Raw genomic sequence first — 6414 nt, forward strand, 5'->3', positions numbered from 1 at the left:
CCTCTTCCCTCCTTCCTCCCTCCCCACCATCCTAGAACACACACACACACACACACACACATCATTTTACAACAGGTTCTTTTTATTTTGATCACCATGGGGTGTACCCTGTGGGGTGTAAAATGTACTGTAGACCCTGTTGGCTATTTATTTAGGGTTAGACCTCTGGAAACTTTTCAGGTAAATCCGAGTTCTCTGGTCTTGCCCTGAAATTACTGGTTGTCCAGGGAGATTTTTTTGTTGTTTGTTTGTTTGTTTTCCTGGAATTCCTGAAAAGGTTTCCTTTTCCCTTCCTGGTGGTCTTAGGAACCTGAAAGGACAACAGGGAGATCACAGAAGGGGACTGATTTTGGGGAAGAGGATGGAGGAGGGGTGGGAACAGGGACTTCAGAAGAAGGGGTACAGGCTGGGGTGGGGTGTGCCAGGCGAGGACAGGTAGGAGTCTTGGGAGCGAGGAGTCAAGGGGAAAACTAAGAGGAGCTTCTCTCACCTTGATAGGACTTAGACCTAGTTTGACAGGGGCCTTCCTGTTCCTTGCCTCCTTGGTGTTGTCAGGTGGTTGTTCTTTGACACTTGGGCTGGAGGTTTGTTGTTTCCTGGTCATCTTCACCATATCAGTGTCACTCAATCGTCTACTCCACGCCTCCTGGCCTCCCTATATATATGCTCCCTTCCACAGTGACAATAGGCCATACCCATGAGCTTTGATGGATCAGCAAGCCACTACCCAGCCAATGGTGGCTCTGAGGGGTGAGAGGCTTAGACATCACAAAGCACCACAAGGACATTGTCATGGGTGGGAGAGGGGAAGGGGCATGGGGAGAGGGAAGAGGGGAGTCTGATGACAAAGCCAGGATGCTCTGATTGAAGAAAAGGGGACATTTCTTTAGCACTCCTAAAGAGCTTTCCCAAACTGAGTAGCGGTGCTCCTTTCCTCCCATGTTCAACTTGGGTGGGTCACATGGCAGGGAGAGAGTAATTCCTCTAAGCCTTTTCCCAAAGTCACCCCATTTCAGTGCTTCCTTCTGTGTTCTCCCACCATTATCTAGTTTTTGTATGTCTTACCAGAAATCTCTCCAAGGTAGTCTGACTGTGTTTAAATATATGTGTAGATGTGAATCATCCTACTTCCCTCCTAAAAATTTCTCTTATGCATCTTGAGGACCACTCATTTGCATACTACCAAGGAACCTTTCCATATTACCGATGGAAAAGTATCTTTAGAAGTCCCCTGGGGTTTCAGTTTTCCCCAGTCTGAAATCACGGCGTTCAAGCTGTCAAACTCCAGTGAACACGCTTGTTCCACTGGATATCTTATGTGTCTTCTTTCAACTGTGGGGTCATGCTCATCTCAGTAGATGTAGTACCCAGGCATGGATTTTAACAGTGTAGAGTGAATGAGGCAGATTTTCATGCCAGAAATTATGCAGGATATTTGCATGTAGGAAACTGAAACCTAAGACTGACGAGTTCATGGAACAGGGCAGTGTTGAGAATAGTTCAAAAATGTGCCTGAGGTTCTGTCCAGTGTAATAAGTTTTTTTAAAAGGCCTTCATATTGGAAAGGGACAAATAAAACTGTCCTTATTTGCAGAAAATAAGAGTATATAGAGACAATTCTATCTATCTAAAAAAAGCTTCTAAAACTAATAAGAGTTTAGCAATGTCGCTGGATATAGATCATTATACTTGTGGTTTTATACTAGCAGTGAGCAATTGGCAATTGAGACAAAAACAACGCAATTTAAAATAGCATTAGACAATAAATATTAAGTGGATAAATATGATAGAAGATGTATCAGATCGATCAATTGAAAACTATAAAACATTAAGAAGATGAATTTAATGAGGATCTAAGTAAGCAGAGACATAACCTTTATTCATGAGTCAAAAGACTGAATATTAAGATGTCACTTGCCCTCAAAGTTTTTGATAGATTCAATGCAATAAAAATCAAAATTCCAGAATTTTTTAAACATAAATTGAGAGGCTGACTCTAACATTCATATAGAAGTGTAAAGGCCCTAGAATAGCCAAAGAAAACTTTAAAAAATAGAACAAAGTTGGGGGAGTTACCCTACTTCATTTCAAGGCTTATAAACTAACAATGATCAGTATAGTGTGGAATTGTCATAATTATAGCAGTGTATCAATGGAAGAGAATAAAGTCCAGGAATGGATTCACATGTATATGCATATATAGACAACTAATTATTGATAAAGATGCAAATGAAGATTAGAGGAGAGAAATGATAGTGTATTCGACCATTTGATCTGAAACAATTGGATATCCATATGCAAAACTAAATTGCAGTCCATACTCTATCTATCTATCTATCTATCTATCTATCTATCTATCTATCTATCTATCATCTATCTATCTATCTATCTATCTATCTATCTATCTATCTATCGAATCTATCTATCAAGGGAGAGAGAGAAAGAAAGATATTTTAAGGAATTGTCTCAGGTGACTATGAGGTCTGATAATCCAAAATCTGCAGGACAGGCCAGCAGGCTAGAAACCGACACAGCGTTTTGATGTTCCAATCTTGTGGTGGAATTCCTTCTCCAGGAAACCTCGGTCTTCAACTGATTGGATGAGGCGCACCCACATTATGGAGGTAAAATGCTTTACTTAAAATCAACTGATTGTAAATGTTGATCACATGTACAAAATACCTTCACAGCAACAGCTAGGCTAGTGTTTGACCACACAACTGAGTACTATAGCCTAGAAAAGTTGACACATAAAACTAGCCATTGCACATACCTTGCCCCATACAAAAATGTAACTCAAAATGAATCGTAGCCTCAAATGTCAAAATTTTTTTTCTAGGAGATAACAGAAGAAAATTTTACAACCTGGGGTTATGTCTTAGTCAGCTTTGGCTTCCATAACAAAATGGCATGGATTATTTAGCTGAAGCAACAGAAACTTTGTTTTTTTTTCACAGTTTTGGAGACTAAAAGTCACAGATAAAGGACTGGAGGGGTGGGTTTATTATTCCCAGCTTGTAGATGGCCAGTTCTCATTATGTTCATTCTTTTCCTTTCATCTGCACATGTGCATAGAGAGAGGGAGAAGGGGGGGGGAGAGAGAGAGAGAGAGAGAGAGAGAGAGAGAGAGAGAGCACTCATGCAAGCACAAGAGTGCTTTCTTGTGTCCCTTCTTATAACCACACTAATCCTGTGGAATCAAGCCCCCACCCTTATGACTTCTTTTAATATTAATTACTTTCTTAGAGGCCCCATCTCCAAATAGAGACACCCTGGGGCTGAGGGCCTCAAATATGAATTTGATAGAGGACATAACCATTAGCAAAGAATAAACACATAGATTAATAAAACAGAATAGAGCTCAGAAACAGACTGGCAGACATATAGTCAGGTGAATTGCAACAAAGGCAATAATGGTAAAAGCATAGTTTTTTCCAACAAGTGGTGCCTGAACAATTGGACATCTAGACACAAATAATAATAATAATAATAACCTAGACATATCCTGACAAATTTCACAAAAATCAACTCAAAATACATCATAGATCTAATGCAAAATGCAAAAACCATACAACTTCTATAAGAAAGCATAAGAGAAAATCTACATAAATTTGAGTTTGATGATGAGTTTTAAAATTCAGCAGCAAAAGTATCATCAATGAAGGAAAATTAGCCAAGTTGGACGTTATTGAAATAAAAATCTTATGTTCTTTAAAAGACAGAGTTAACAGAATAAAAACAGAAGCTACAGACTAGTAGAAAACATCTGTAGTACACATATGTGATGCAGAACTTGTCTCTACAATATACATGACTTCCTAAAACTCAACAATAGAAAATAGTTGAAGATCTGTACAGACACTCCACCAAAGAAGATATACAGACGGCAAATAAGCATAGTAAAAGTCCTGGACGTCCTTTGTCATTAGAGATTTGTGTACTAAAATCTGAAACCACCATACACCTATTAGAATGTCTAAAATAAAAAAAAAAAAAGACTAATTGCTAGTGAAGATGTGGAGCAACAGAAACTCTCATTCACTGATGGTGGAAATGCAAAATGGTGCAGCCACTTTGGAAGACAGTTTGGAATTTTCTTAAAAAAACTGAGCATAGTCTTACGATAAGATTCAGCAATCCTACTCCTAGGTATTTACCCAACTGATTTGAAAACTTATGCCTACATGAAAATTTGTATGTGAATGTGTACAATAGCTTGTTTCATAATCACCAAAACTACAAGCATCCAAGATGTATTTCTTTTGGTGAATGGATAAAAACCATAGATTAAAAAACAGAATAGAGCCCAGAAATAGACCTGCACAATATATTCAGGTGATTTATAACAAAGCACTAATGCTGAAAGTATAGTCATTCCAACAAATGGTGCATGAAAAATTGGACATCTATACACAAACAATAATAATAATAATAACCTAGACAAATCTTTAGGTATTTCACAAAGATTAACTCAAACTACATCATAGACCTAATGCAAAATGCAAAAATTATACGACTTCTATAAGAAAACAAGAGAAAATTTACATAATTTTAAGTTTGGTAAAATGTTTGTAAATTCAACACCAAAAGTGAAAGTAACAATGAGCACACGTAGCACCGAGATGTAAATTTCTAGAACCATTTCCCATTAAAAGGAACCAGATCTCTGGAGAAATGGCTTAGTTTAGGACTGGGGCAGAGCATAAACCCAATAAGTCTAGAGCATCTTGTAGTCCTAGAAATGGAGGGCTGAAGAATATAATAAAGGACATCACAGTGTTGTATTCAGTCAAATCCAGACTATGGAAAACTGGAAAGAACACAAGATCCGTTTCTTTCCAACAACAAGAAAACGGGTCATGTGGAGCGGACCTACAGATGATGGAAGACCTAAAGGGTATGACCAAAAAATCACTATATAATACTATCTTTGGGTACTCATACAAAGAAACACAATTTTTATAAAGTGTAAGTCTACCAGATAAGTGTGTAAAACAGTTGAACATTTGATAATCATTTATCTTTTAGAAATGAAAATAATATTAGGTTTTGTTTAATACAAAGTCCCTATCTTTTAAAAATATCATATTAAATTATTTAGAGATGAAATCGTGTGATGTCTTAGATTTGCTCCACGTTACTCCAGCAGCTTAGATGCAGGTAGGTGAGTGTCTAACTGGAAACAGATTTGCCGTGTAGTTAAGGTTATTGATGCTGAGTGTCAGATACACTGGGTTCACTATATTAGTCTCTCTATTAATCTATATGTGTGAGGCTTTCCCTAATAAAACATTTTTATCATAAATATCACTCCACTAAAAGTTAAATCGTAAGTGAAACTGATCACTTTGTTGAAACAAATAAATAAGTCACCAAACTGATCCAAAAAGAAAACCTTAGTTAAACTATACAAACTGAAACTATACAAGCTTAAACTATTCAAAGCTCAAGCCACCCTCAAACGTTCCATATTAATCAGTTTTGGAGGCCGATTCTACTAAATGATCAGGGGAAACTAACCACCATCTTATCTCAGCTCTTCCAACGCACACAAAATATAGACAATTGTTCATTTCGTTTTCTCAGACGAGCCCTCTTGGATTCAAAAAACAGTGAGGACCACCTCCCACCCCTGATATAAAAAACACATCAAGCAAGCTCTGTTGCATAGCAGCAAATATCTTATGTAAATTAGTATAATATTAAATGAACAAACAGGCTCTGCCCAAGGAAAGAGAATATGATTCCACATTAGGAAAAAAAGTTTCATTGTAATTCTTTACATACAAACTAGAGTAGAAAAAAATTCGATTGTGTCAATTGGTACAGAAAAGCTTTTGAAAGAAATTCTATGAGTTCGTGGTAAAATATTTAGTTACCCTATATTGAAAGATAACTTCTATTTCCTAAAATCAACAGCAAACATACTTAAAGTGAAATGTTCAAAGAATTATTAATGTCAGGAATAAGAAGTAGATGTAGGCTATTATCTCTGTGTTTTAAATCATCATTGAGACACAAAGGCAGAGCTATAAGTATTAAAATAAATAAGCTGTGTGAAATTGGAAAAATACATAATGTTTAGTGATGATACCAGTATCAGTCTTGAAAATTCAAAGGAATAGGCAAGTGGAATATTCAGGTGAATGGGCTTTCAGAAAGAGGTGTGTAACAGATTACCATAGCAAAATCAAAATCTTTGACATGTGAAAGCAATACTTAATTAGAACAAATAATAGAAAATATGCCATTTGCAATAGTAACAAAATCCAATAATTACCTGCAAAGAATCCTAACAAAAATGTATAATGTCTTTCTAGAGGCAACTATCAAAGTATACTGATAGATTCAGGTTAAAAGGGTCTGAAATAAAGAGGACCATAACCTATTCATTGATGGGAAACAGAACATTGC

The sequence above is a fragment of the Rhinopithecus bieti genome, unplaced genomic scaffold (genome assembly GCF_001698545.2).
Source record: "Rhinopithecus bieti isolate Rb0 unplaced genomic scaffold, ASM169854v2 scaffold_64254, whole genome shotgun sequence".
Taxonomy (NCBI): Eukaryota; Metazoa; Chordata; class Mammalia; order Primates; family Cercopithecidae; genus Rhinopithecus; species Rhinopithecus bieti.